At 38.0% G+C, this 14896-nt stretch overlaps 1 protein-coding gene across 4 annotated transcripts in view; it reads right to left on the reverse strand.

The window, feature by feature from the left end:
* Window positions 1-14896, reverse strand: part of CNN1 (calponin 1) — an 81624-nt gene that overhangs the window by 51709 nt on the left and 15019 nt on the right. The window lies entirely within an intron of this gene.

Here is a 14896-nt window from a genome sequence, read left to right on the forward strand (position 1 = left end):
GGAGAACCGGTTGTTAACTTTCTGAGCAGTTTGGTGAATTGGTTGTTGGAAGAAATCATTAGGGCAGAGAACCGGTTGTTAAATTAGTTGAATCCCACCACTATTCGAACGGTCACTAAATGAACTGTTCTTAGCACCAGTTGTAAGGAAGGGGCAGATAAAATAAAAGCATATTACAATATCAATTTCTCCCCAGCAAGGTAAATGCCTAGTTGAAGAGGGAGAAATGTTTTTTATTGGACCAGTGGCACAGAACAGAATTGTCCTTAGTTTTGCAGTCCAGACCTGATAGCTTTGCTATAATCATGATTCTCCATTACTGGGATCCAGAACTGAAAAAGGAACAGATATTCTGGTTCATAGTCCTCTCCCTCGTAACTTTTCTATCATACAAAAGCAACGTTTGCTGCCCTAATTTTATAAGAATGGATAAACAAAGATTGCCTTGGCTGTCTGCCCCCTGCTCTAGCTGAAAGAAAATTCACCCCAAACACTCCTACTGGATTTTTTTTTAACTTCTGCAAATCTAGCATAAAGCTGAAGGAGGGTGAGCAGTGTGTCTTTAATTTATATTATCAGCACTACAGCTAACAAGCCAAATGTCTGGCTGTAGCAACTTCAGTCCTGCTTTTTACTTGCCTTATAAGTCCTGTATCCTTCCTCACTTGCATTGCTTTTCTATATTTTCCCTCCCTCTTTCCCTTGGCTATCCATAAATCTGGTAACAATCAGAAGCAAAGAGCAGTGGGCCAGGGAGGCTGTGCTGACTGGAATGAAGGAGGGGGAGCGGGGAAGAGTGCGCCGGCCTGCATGGATGCCAGTTTCCACAGTACTTTTATAAACATGTTTGCCTTAAGCCAAGGGCTGCACATTTTCAGCCTTTATATGGGAAAACTGCAAAGAAATGAGGCCTCTGAGAACCCTTGGGGCTCTTATCCCATGGTGGGGCAAAGGCTTTCTAGCAGGACCCTTCAGATAGTCATCAGTTAACATCTCAGGTTGATGCTATCCGATGCTTGAATGGCTCCCTCCCATCTCAGTTGATGCTCTTGCTAATAAGGTTCAGGCTGAATGTTTAATTTTGAATGGGAAGGACAGCTTTTCTCTTTCTCTTTCTTTTCCTTTCTCTCTCCATCAGCCATGAGCTTTAGGCACAGGTGAACTTTTTCAGAGACTATTTTTTTGCTTTGAGAATGAGCAGCACCAATCTGACCATTACTCAACAGGGACAAAGCAGAATAGGAATTACCAGCAAGCTGTTGAAGCTGGATGTATGGCACAACTTGTCATGGGTTCCCTGAATTAGCCTGTTTTGGGAAATGGAGGGGACTCCCCAGTTGCTACTAATAAAATTCAACCAACAATTTACTCTATTTCCATACCAAGAATTGAGGATAGCTTTGATCAGTCAGCAAATGTGCTGGCCCAGCCCTTGGGAACAAGCAAAGCTGTTTTCTAAGAATTAGGGGAAGAATCTTCTTTTCCAACTCAAGGCTGTCTGGAAGAAATATCTCTCCAGTGTCAGTTAATATTCAACTGACCACATTCAGTTATCATAAATTCAAAGCAAAATTAAAGATAGTTATTGAACAAGTAAAGCTACATGATAAACTAATTAACAATCCTAGATTGCATTTTATTCACAATGATAGCATGATTACTTTTTTTTATTCAACTATGGAACAATATAACTTTATCCCATAAAAATTCATCCCTCTCTTCCCACCCACAAATCAAATAGGATAAATATCCTCATAGTCTTTAATTTTACCTCAGGAAATATCTTCAGGCTTTCTTTCCTTCTGAAGGAAATAGCTCCTTTAAAGTCTCATCACCCTAATCATATTTTGGGTCCCAAAACTACTTCCCCAATTTTCCAAACAAAGCTGACTGAGGAGTTGAAATCCACAAGCCTTAAAGTTACTAAGGTTGGAGACCCCTGTTTTAGATAAAAGCAGCTAAATTTAAAATTTCCTTAACTTTAAATTGCTGTCTAAAAAAAAAAAACTCCTTTAAAAAAACCCAATTAACTATTTTTTAAAGCTCCCCCCACCCATTTACTTACCCAATTAGAGGCAGGCAGATTGAGTTGCTCACCGAGGAGATGGATTGCAGGCAGGCAGATTCAGCTGCTAGCTGATGCAACTGATTGCAGCAGCCGAAGCAAAGCAAGGCTTAGAGAGCCCGAAACAAGCAGCAATTAGGTAAGTGGGGAAGGGGCGATTGGGTGGGCATGGGCGGGGACTGTTGTAAGAGGTTGTAAAAAAATGGTTTTAAAAGCCTGTGATGATCAGGCAACTCAGCTGGGATCGCCAGAGGTCGCAACTCAGCTGAAAAAGTTGTTTAAAAAAAAACTTTTAAAGGGTTCTGATGATCCCAGCTGAGCCGTGTGATCATCAACGGCTTTTTTTTTTACTTTTAAAACTATTTTTCGGCTAAAGAAAAAATGCTTTTAAAAGTTAAAAAAAACCCTCTGATGATGGCACAGCTCAGCTGGGGCAGGGGGCAGAGGCAGGGATTTTTGCTACCGATTCTCCGAACCACCAGCCACCATCGCTACCGGATCGGGCGATCTGGTCCGAACTGGGAGCATTTCACCCCTGGTTCTCAGCCTGCCAATCCAGGGCAGCAGCACAAGCCTCTGAGAGTTGGGTAAAGGAATGAAGTATAATCTTCACATTTGTGTGCTTGTTCACCCAAACTTGCTATGTATTAAGTTCATAGCTTATGGACAACAAGCAGAATATAACCGTCACAAATATGCATTCATATTCATTCTTGTTTCTGAATGTGTACATGGTTTCAAATTGGTCTTCATTTATAGCATATTATGCATCTAATGCAATGCATCTTCATCTAATGCAATGTGGATTGCATTAGAGCCTGAGTAATATTTTGCATGAAGGTGCCACCTGGATATGTCAGGGTGCGAAGTGTCAGACAGAGACTTGGTTTTAGATAAGTTCTCTAACCCAACCTCCCTCACGGTGTTGTTGTGGGGAAAATAGGAGGAAGCAGCATTATATGTATACTGCCCTGAGCTCCAGAATGTAAGGTATAACATTAGTCAAATAAGTCAATCAATAAACAGACACATTGTTGGAGTCACAGGAAATACTCTAGGAAAAGAACGGTTTGGGATGTTATCCTGATGGCCATCCTCAGCCTGACCCAACTCCCATTTCTTCTAACACCAGAGCTTGATGAGCCAGGCCACAGAGTCTGCACTTCCCATGTTGAGCAGCACTGCCATCCAGGAGTCTCACTCTACCATTTGCTGTGCTGCATGATGGGCATGGCTTCTGGAGTGGCAGGGAATCAAGAAGGCAAGAACCAGGCTTGGCCAGGGGAGACTGGTTAAGAGGTTGGGGCTGCCTGAAGGAAGTGAGTAGGGAGAAGTGGCCAAGCATGAAGCAGAGGGCCAGTAAGTCTGGCAACCTTCCCATGAGGGTCACTCTGCTGGACAGGGAGTGGCAGAGACAGTATGCACACAAGCTAGCAAAGGCAAGGAGAAATAACAGAAAAGAAAGGAAAAGAGGAAAAGACCAAAGGAAATAAAACACCACTTTGCTCAGTAAGGAGAGAGGAGAAGGAACCTCCCCCCACCCCCACCCCAAAAAACCAGGTTAGGACAGTTTTGAATAGAATAGTTTTTATAAATTATGTCATCTGAGCTATACTTTTAATTGTAAAACTAAAATGCATGTTTTATAGATCTGTTTAACAAGGAGGTCTGAATCACAGCAAAGCCTTTTTATTTAATACATTTTAGTAATCTACCATCCTAGTCCTCTTTCTTTGACCCGTTAACCACTTTTGTGTTGTTGCATAAAAAGATTTCAGTGTATAGCCCTCATTCGATTGACTTAATGGAAGCACAGTTGAAGGATATATTCCTACTTTGAGGCTGTATTTCTTTTGCATGTTGTTTTCCAATAACTTGATTTAATGCTTGCTTTTTATTAATTTTGGTCCTTTGATTATTCATTAGGATTGCAATACCCACCATAATGTTTTAAGCAATTGTTGGTTGAGAGGAAAATTGCCTTTTATTGACAATTTTTGGATAACAACAGATCTCTGGAATGACTTTGCAAATGCCTGTAGTCTTAAAGCACACACATACTGGCCCAACATCTGCAGTCAGCACTGAAGACACTGAAGTGCACCAATTTTACCACATCCAGCTGTCATTTATTTTCCCCAAAACCTTCCAAGTGACACTATGTTATACCATGAGATGTTAAAATGGCAGGTGAAACTCAGTTACCAAATAATAATCAAAACACTACAAGTAGTCCTCGACTTACAACAACAATTGAGCACAATTTTTTTGAAGTAAAATATCTGTTAAGTGAATTTGGCTTCATTTTATAACCTTTTGTGCCACAGTAATAATAATAATAATAATAATAATAATAATAATAATAATAATAATAATAATAATAATAATAATAATAATAATAATAATAATAACAACAACAACAACAACAACAACAACAATAATAATAATAATATTTTAATTTGTATACCGCCCTTCTCCCGAAGGACTCAGGGCGGTGAACAGGCAGTAGCTAAGTGAATCACTGCAGTTGTTAAATTAATAACATGGTTGTTAAGTGAATCTGGTTTCCCGATTGACTTTGCTTGTCAGGTCACAAAAGTTAATCACATGACCCCAGAACGCTGCAACCATCCTAAATATGAGTCAGTTGCCAAGCATCTGAATTTTGATCAGATGACCATGGGGATACTGCAATGGTTGTAAGTGTGAAACATGGTCATAAGTCACTTTTTTCAATGCCATCGTAACTTTGAATGGTCACTAAATGAATTGTTGTTAATTGAGGACTACCCGTATTTTTGCTTCTGCCACTGTTGTCCATCTTGTGAAACAGCAATCCCAGTTATTTCCTCCTTCCTCAGATTGTCTGAAATAGAAACATTGTACTATTTATTGGGGATGCAGTGGCACAGTGGCTAGGACGCTGAGCTTGTCGATCGAAAGGTCAGCAGTTCAGTGGTTCAAATCCCTAGTGCCAAGTAATGGGGTGAGCTCCCGTTACTTGTCCCAGCTTCTGCCAACCTAGCAGTTTGAAAGCATGTAAAAAATGCAAGTAGAAAAATAGGGACCACTTTGGTGGGAAGGTAACAGTGCTCGGTGTGCCTTTGGCGTTAGTCATGCTGGCAACATGACCGCGGAGAGATCTTCAGACAGCGCTAACTTAGAAACAGAGATGAGCACCGCCCCTAGAGCTGGAAATGACTAGCACTCATATGCAGGGGAACCTTTACCTTTACCTTACTGTTTATTGCTCTAAGAAGAGGAGATAGAAAGAATGGAGGGTTATATCAAGTAATCAAGGAGCTACATCAAGTTAAAACCTTGGCTGTTTTTCAATAAAAGAAAATTTGACATGAAAAACATAAGACAAGCAGCCCACTTGAACTAACAGGGTCAAAGCTGGAAAGATTAGGATTGGGCTCCTCCACTGTTAATACTAACTACCTTCATTTATGCAAGAGTTTGATCTAACTCAGGGACAAGCAAAACCATTTTATCAAAGATGGCAAATAACCAAAAACTAATATTTGTGACAGTTTATCTAAGATGTATTTCCTTCCACTAATACATAAAGACAGATACTACACACTGAGCTTAGTCAGTCCTCAGTAGCGTGAGGGTGAATTATCCTAGTAAATTTATACTAATAAATTACAGGCCCTCTTGGCTGCCCATATTTCATCTCCCGGTCATTGCATGGGTCGAAATATTCACATTCTTTGGTTGCCACTTGATGAGTATGGCTGGGAAAAGGTCTGGAGTCAATAAACTCTTTAGAAGAAGAAGAGAGGAATGCACAAGGTCCACATATTATGAACTGGACATTTCTGAGATAAATCCTAAAAGAAGTTTTAGGAGGAGAGGAGGAAAACCCCAAGATACAATTGCCACCCAATTGCCATTTTTAAAGTATAAAGGTAATGATTTTGAAGCTGTGGTAATTTACTACATAGGAAAATTTTCATAAGCCTATGTGCCACAAGAAAATAGAAAATGAATGAGAAAAGTTTTTAAACGGTGCTTTCCGCAACTCGATTCTCTTGACATCAGTGTCTCATATTCTATCAATCTTAATGGCTCATCTATTAAGGTCTCAAAGTACTGTACGCTACAAAATACAATCACAGTATAGACACAATTAATAAAATTATACAGGTGAAAAATTAAATAGCACAATCAGGAATTAAATTTGAGGAATAAAAGTAATGTGAAACAAATAAATTCAATGTTAGTAATTAAAACAATTAACCACCAATGTATTTGGAAAGTGTTAGAAAAATAGAAAAAACAGCTGCACCAAAAAGAGACCCTGTTAGGCACCAAAGAGCTTTCAATAACTTTTCTTTCTTCCTTTCAACTTTGGCTGAATTATGATAGACCTCTTGATTTAATACCAGTGGAAAAATGATATGGAAAAGGAAACAAGCCTTTCTTCTTCAACACAGTCCACACTTTACTTTGGGAGAACTCATGTTCCATCTCCTGTTAAAAGATTTTTGTTAGACGGAGACATTAAAAAGAAATGGCACCCACACAATTAACGGTAGTAGCTTTCAAAGCTTATTGTGTCACTTGGCACACATACAGCCTCATCAATTCCTGAGGGAACTACTTGGAATTTAAATTTTGCTGATGATGTGAGGCTGGGCCTGGGATGCATTGAGGCTGAATCAGAACTTTCCTCTCTCCCCTTGTGTCTCTCTAACAATAAGCATTTCCATTTATAGAACCTTGGTAGATGGGCTGATGTCACTGCCTATTCACTTAGTAAACATAGCCACTTATGTGTGTGCGTGCGTGTGCACTGCTTCCTAGAAAGAAAGTAAAATTGCTACTGGATTACTACTGCTGCTGCACCATTCCAAGAAGGAAAATTTGGATAAGACAGCATGCCAAATGCATCAGCCGTTGGGTAAATGAGGCTAGTAAATGTGGCCAAAATAAATCTGTGGTAATGCCATTGCCCTGCCATTTAGTGGACAATGTATTTAATTTCTATATTGCCAAATTCAAAAGCAACTCATGTCAATTTGCATAATAAAAATATAGAATAGAATAGAATTCTTTATTGGCCAAGTGTGATGGGACACACAAGGGATTTGTCTTGGTGCATACGCTCTCGGAGTACATAAAAGAAAAGATACATTCATCAAGAATCATAAGGTAATACAACACTTAATGATAGTCATAGGGTACCTGTGTAATCAAACATTACCAACATCTGAGAATAACCGTTTCAGAGACAGAATACAAGGAAGTACAGCAGCTTTACTCCCCCAGGTCCTCCAGAAAGCAAACAGACTAATTAAAAGGGAGACTAATACTAGGGTCACAATGAAAAACACTGCCTCTTTGCTCACCCTCCCCTTTCACCTCAAGGGGAGACAATCAAAAGATGTTGATATGTGCCATATTGGACTTTCCAAGTTAAAAATCAGTATTTTGAATTTTAGCTGAAAATGTATTGGTAACCAAAGCAGTAACAGGCACTACTGGCTTGCCCATATACAAGCAAAAGTAGTTTGATAAAGTTTATAAGAACTTTCCAGAATTATCCATTATTTAACAAAGAACAGAGTAAAGGGTGATTTTAATTACCACTGTTTGCAATCAGAAATGAAAATCTTTTTTTAAAAAAATTCACTTTTTAACCATTGTCCATCATGGAACCCAGATAGTATGCAGTTTCTCCACGATATTGTTCTCCTATTAGTTCTACAGAGAGTGGATTTCATGAAATTGTGTTCTGGTCCAAAGTTCTAATCAGAAAAAGTGTACACTAATACCACGCATTTGAATTATTTACCTAGTGTCCACCAGAGATGATCATATTCTGATTTGCATAAGCCTGTATTTTCCTTTCTCTGAAAAATCAAGCAGTTTTAGACTGAAATTAAAGATACTCGTGTGATCTCTTTCCCCATGTTTGAAATTCTGGAGAGACAATAGCAAGAGTCAAAAATCAAATCTTCAATTATTCAAAGGCAATCTGATATTTCTTAATCTGATATCTGTTTTGTAGATAATCAATCCATTTTTTCCATTCAATTAAATATTATATTTATATTTATTAATATAATTAGAAAGTTATTTTATGTAATGGGGAGGGGGTTGGGAGATGAAAAGCTTTGGATGTGGTTATTTGGATTGGAAGGGAAAATTTTATTCTATGCTTGGTTTATGTATAACAATACCTTGTGATTGACCCGGGAAGCGGGGGGGGGAGGGGGGAAGGGTTTTTTTTTTTGTTTTTTTTTTGGGAGGGAGGGGGGAAAAAAGGGGGAAAATGTTTTTGTTTTTTAAAACTTTTTCAATAAAAAAAATAAATAAATCAAATCTTCAGTGTAGGTTTATACATAATGTATTTAATTATATGAATATGTAAGGATTACGTCTGCTTTAACTATGATTTATGGCTTAATACAGAAATAAGCAGTGGTGGATGGTCAGGGCAATACTACTGTAATTCAGCAATAGCAAGTAATTTCTACAGACTGGACAATTTTTTCTTAAGTCAATTAAAAAACAAAAACAATCAACCTTTGGTAAGGATTTGTATCATTGTTTTCATGTATTTTCTACCAGGAACATTTAGGTATATATAAAAAACAGATTGAAATAGTGGCTCTTTTCATGACACCTGACGTGTACCCTCTTTCTTACTTCTAAATGCCAAAAACATTGTTTTTTGACAGCTGCAGTCAGAGAGGGCTGGAAGGTCCAGAAAAGAGGAGCACAGGGTCATAATATCTAAAGGGCCTGATTGCCCATCCTTGTTCTATGCCAAGGCTGTCAAACTCATGGCCCGCAGGCCAGATGTGTTACGTGCTGGCCACGCCTACGCCTGGTTTAGTGAAGGGGGGAAAAGTCCCGATATGTCACGTGACACTGCTGTGATGACATAAGTTTAATACCCCTGTTCTATGCAATCTAGTTAACTGGCTTATTCACTAAATTAACCATGATGCAGGAAAATGTATGAACTCAGTTAAAGCCTCAGCAAGGTTATGTCTTTTGTCTATAACAATCCCATATTGCTGCTGTATGATTTCTCAGACTCCTGATTTCCACAGCAGTAGTCATCATGCTAAACTGTTGCAGCAAAAATTAAGTCTCATAACAACTTTACAACAAAATTATGAATGGGACACATACTGAACCAAAGGTTGTTTCTTGTCTTTAAGTTGCGAGGAGTTGGTTCCAAAAGCTATTATTTGCTCACTTCAAAAAAAAACACCTACTGTTCATTTCCAAGCAGATTTACATAAAATAAAAATGAACAATTTACCACATAGAAAGAAAATAAAAGGGGAGTGCGAGGGGAATAATGTGACAAAGAAATAGAAACAGAGACAAAAAACTTTCCATAATTACAAATATATTCCAAGTTCACCTGATTTTATAAAATATTTGAAAGGGAAACTAAATTTTGAATATTATTCTCTGCTTGCTTGACCATAGAGGACATCTTGACTGGAGTCCGCTTGGACTGAAACCTGTTCCTTTTTTTGCTTCACAACACCCACCAGCTGTTTCATTGTTTCATAGACATCCCCAAGATTTTGTAGGCATCAAATTGGGCAGAAGGCCAGGCTGGGTTCTTTGTGTAGTTTTACTATACATCAGACACTTCATTCTGAACAGAAACACCAGTCCAAAGCTACAGTAAAGTAATGCATGAAGGAAGGGGGGAAAATAAAACAAAATATAGTAGAAGCAGCAGCACTTCTGCCCTGGAATGAGTTTTCTTCTCATTTTCACAACCCAGATGCCTGGCAGATTACATTAGATATATGTTAAGAAGGAATTTAGTAAAGTACAGTGGGATGCGGCCTTTAAGTTCCATCTACCCATATATGGTACAAACACACTTCCATCAATATACCTCACAGCTCAGGCTGAAATTTAACATCTACGAAGTACAATTCACAGATGCTCACATAAGATCAAAACAGACGGGGGGAGTTTAATAAATTAATATTATTTATTTATATTATTATTTAAATTAACACTCATTGATTCCAGTTAATACACAGAGGCTAAAAAATTACAAACACTGCATTGCAAGAATTTAATTATTCAAAATTGCAGGGAAAAAATCAGCCATTTTTCACTGCTATATATCAGGCATAACCCAGAATAATAGATGTTGCCACCTGTACAGATCTAAAAACTGAGAGGGCTTTTTCAAGTTTTTAGGACGGTCTTCCGTACTTGATAGCTTCCCAACATGTTGAGACTACAGCTCCCACAATTACAAGCAGTGGGGGGAGGGAGGGAGGAAGGGAGGGGAGTTGTTTGTCATGTTGCTGGGAACTCTGTGAATTGCAGTCCAATACAACTGGAAGGCAACAAAATAAGGCAGCCTATTTGAGGTTGATAACTGACAGTTTGGCAATATTGTTTTAAGGCACATATTTAGGAACAAAGCTCTTCAGCTTCTGTTTAAAGATCACAGCTCATTCCCCTAGCACCAAATACTATCATTAAATACTGTAAATTTAAGAAACAATCTTGGTGCTTGCATTTTTCCCCAACAAGTTAAGGCGTTTAGCACCTGGAGTCAGTTTCGGTGTTCCAAAACAGTGGAGCCCAATCCATGTGAAAATTTTCCCTAGGAGGTCCATTGGTCTTGTGGAAGCAAGTCTCCGGAGATTTTAATTCTGAGGGCAGAATAGTCATGGTACCATATACTTACATTTAACCCAAGAGCTAAGAAGTTATAATAATCTGGTATCTAAGTAAGGAAGTTTTCAGAATGAATAGTCAAAGGCTTTTATCACAAAGAATCAACATACAGTACTAAAGGAGCATGAAGTACTGAGTAATCTAAAGTCAGAGGAAAAAAACCACATTCAGTAAAGCCAAATATGGTCTAGGCATGTTATGCAATCAGAATTAAACGCTTCTAGAGCTCTGTAATCAAGCCTCTTTCTGGAATGGCTTGAGTATGAAGTCTCTCATTGACTATGTTCATACTTTATATGAAGCAAAAATATCTCTCAAGTACTACTTTAAAACACTGTGTTAAGCAAGCAATTCATAGTGTCCGAATCTAGGACTTTTCCTCATGCTTTGGTTAAAGTACTATCCGTTCATCCTTAAGCTGGCAAAAATGATGCAACCATAAAGTTTTCAGTTGATCCATATAGATGCCTCTAAAGCATTGATATCCTGTGATGGTGTCCTGATTCTAGGGGTGCAGAGGATGTTAAGCAAAGCCATTGATTAAACCCTCTGGCCTTCATTAAATGCTATTGTTATTAAGGCTGGCTTTAGATAGATTTACTCTTTCTCAAAAATTAGCAGTAGCTAGCCATGCAACACATGGACATATTCCTTGTACATCAGTGTGGTGTGATATTCCATGTTAGCAAATGAAACATTATTAAGTTTGTGGAATTTTCTACAATTCTGTTGTTCTTCTAAGTTTGTTTGATACTACCTAAGTTTCAACTAGTCCGCTGACCCTGACATCTGTTGGAATTCATAGATTTCAAAAATCTTGAAAGAATTCTATTATTAAGATTTTCCATATCTTACCATTATACTTTTGTCAACTCTGATACAGAACCAACATCATGATATCCTTTCTCTGTACTGGTGGCTGTGTTTGCATGTATCAGGATGAAAAACAACTATAACAGAAGAAGAAAGGCATAGAACGCAGAAGGGAAAACAAGAAGCTTCTGTCAATGGCTTTTGGGGAAAGGGAATCTTGCACCAGCTATTTATTTACACTCTCAAGAAACAAGTTCAGCCTAGTGTGGTAGTACCTATACCCTTCCACAGGGCTGCATTCACTGAGGCATACATTTGGGACTGAAGAAACTTTCACTGTAAACTATTGTTGGGAAGATGTGATTGTCATATGCAAGAATGGCAACCACAAGAAGGAGTGACACCAGGCAATTTGACTGGAAGCATCGTGGCGAGATGGATGGGGAAAAGCGAGCTCCACCGAGCTCTGTGAATCCCTGGGCTGACAAACTGCCATTTGAGGAGTTTTCGGACCGGAGCTATCCTGTAGTTCCTCAGAGGTCGGAGGAGAACTCTTCGACTTAATGGTAGGGGAGCCATCACTAAGCTAGGGCAACCGGACCAAGTTTTTGAGCAGGAGCGGTGATTTGGATGAAATATCGAAGCCAGGTGAGTGAATACCAACTCATGAAGAAGAATTCTAAAACTTGACATTTGCAAAAAAAAATTGGCAGTGGAATAGCGGCTAAATTAAGAAGGACTGTAAACATAATAAAATAAAAGAAACGGAAGCAGCACCCAAAGACCCAAGAGAAATTCAACTTTTAAAATTGAAGCAGAGACCCCTCAAACAAAAAAGAAAAAATAAGGCAACCCCTAATTAAAGCTGGAAAATTTAGAGACTTTTAAAACTTGTTATAGAATATAAAAAGAAAAAAATGAAAAAAATGGAGATTTAAAATTACAATTTGGTGGAATTTCTCCGATTTTCTTTTTCCTCTATGAATTGGAACCAAGTAAATTGGATTATGAATTTTAAATGGGACTAATTGGAATAAATAAAAAATTAAAGCAAAACAAGGTGCGGCTCTAAGTAAAAGAAACAAAATGGATACCTTCGCTAATTGTTGATTAGAACTGTGGATTGGAAAGTGACAACCTCAGGTGGAAGAGAAAACTACACTAACTAACATTTGCTGTGGAAAACTTCTTTACTGTAGTGATAAGACTGGTGAGAACCAAAAGTGAGGACTTTGTCAACAAACTGTCTGACTTTGATAAAGACAAGAACTACAACCCTAAAAAAATGGCACAGAGAATAATTGAAGTGATGAGAGAGATGCATATGACTTTTAAACAAGAAATAAGAGAAATAATTACAAGACTGTACGGAAAGCAGGAACCAGAAGAAATAAGAGCTGCATCGGAACTGACAGCAAACAAAGAATCCATGAAGCAAGAGAGGGCATTAGAAGATGAAGAAAAAAATAAGGATGATGAATTATTAAATGATTGTGAAATTTTAAAACAGTTTAAGGAGAGAGGTGAAGAGAAAGGGGGAAAGGGAGAAAGGGAGAAACAAAAATGGAAATAGTATAAAGAAGTTGAGGAAAATAAATGGGAAAATACTGAAAACAAGAAGGGAAAAAAATAAGGAAGGAAAGAAGAGACAAGGAAAGAAAGAAGGGAAGGGAAAAAACACAAAGTCAAAGGATTATATAGGGACAAATGGAGAAAAACAAAAAATGGGGGAAGGGAAGAAAAAGAGAATGGATAGAAATATAGGACAAGTAAAAAGAGCAAGGAATTTTTTTTTTTAAAAAAAGAAAATTGAAATATAATTATAGATTGAAATATTAATAAGATGAATATAGAAATATTAGACTCTTTGAAATGATAGAAATGTTTGAAGGTTATTATGTTTTTACTAAGAATAATGTAGAAGCTAATTTGAAAAAAAAATAAGAGTTTTGCTTGCTTTTTATTTTCTTTATATGATAATGGATAACAATTTTAAAACTGTCATTGAAATGTAAAAATATGATTGATGTTGATTCTATACAGGAGACTGAAAAGAAATTAACAAATGGGAATACAAGGGTTCAATATAAATGGGAAAAGATAAAGGGGGAGGAAAAGAGGGATAAATTCGGGGATGAAGGGTTCTATTAGATCTTTAAGAGAAATGCAAATAGGGAAATAAAAAAAGGGAAGAAAAATATATTGATGAAAGCAGATAAGAAGTGTTGGAAAAAACTAAATTGGATGTAAACATGTATCTGGCCGATATTTTGTTCAGAAAAGATATATTGTATGTTGTTGTTTGTGTGTAAAAAAATAGAGCCATAGTGGATGGGGATTTTGGGAGTTGTATTCCTGGCACATTTAGAGGCACCCGGTATCACTTTAGTTTTGATTTATCCAAACCACTAAGCCACATCAAGTATGCCTTGATGCTAGCCTTGTTAAAATTATTGTTTTCTGGTCTTTAGAAATTTAACCGCCATTGTATAAACAAGTTCTTCACTGGAATGCCAAGTTTCAATTGATTTAGTAAAACAAGGATGCTATTTACAGTATTGCTGTCCTTCTAGCGAAGGTCCTGAAATCCCACCGTTTGTAGTCATAACTGGGCATTATTTCTTCCCTCATCCTTCCACTATTTTCAGTCCTCTTTACCGCTAAACATGGCCCAAAAGCCCCTAGCAGAAGCCAGTCTTTTCTTCCTAGGAGGAAACAGAACCTGATCATCATGGACAGATTGATAGTTGAAAGAGGTTACGTTCCTGAAGTATTAGAAACACCATCTGTTTAGCTACACAAAGCTACATGAAGTCTCATTCAAAAGTCCTGTGGCGTGTCAGCAGAGTCCCATTCCCATTTGTGCCAAAGGAATCCCTGGGCTAGATATACCTCCATTTTAAAACTGCCTATCTTCAGCCCTGTGAAGTGCCCCATCTCTAGAAGATGGCAAATTGCTGAATGTAATCAATTTGGCCAAGACCTTTCTTTGATTGAATGGAAAACTATATGCTCCCTTTCTAATGAATCTGGGATTCTTTCCCCAAGGACATAGTCAGGAGCAGTTCCCAGGGCTACTGGCTTCTAAGGGGATTAGAAGAGGAAATCCATTTTTGTCCAGCAGAACTTGGGCCTTCCAGATCAAGTATCATCACTTTTCTTTCTTCATGCTGCCTTGTAGGTCTTAGACCAGCATAAAGCTCGGTAGAAGCCACGGACAATGCGGTACATCCAGATCAAATTGAGCATTTCCAAGGCAATGCTTGGCCCAATCCAGGCCAGTTGTACACCCAGGCCCAAACGTTCATATTCAGGAGTTCCATACCAAGA

Source organism: Ahaetulla prasina, chromosome 2 (assembly GCF_028640845.1).
Source record: "Ahaetulla prasina isolate Xishuangbanna chromosome 2, ASM2864084v1, whole genome shotgun sequence".
NCBI lineage: Eukaryota > Metazoa > Chordata > Lepidosauria > Squamata > Colubridae > Ahaetulla > Ahaetulla prasina.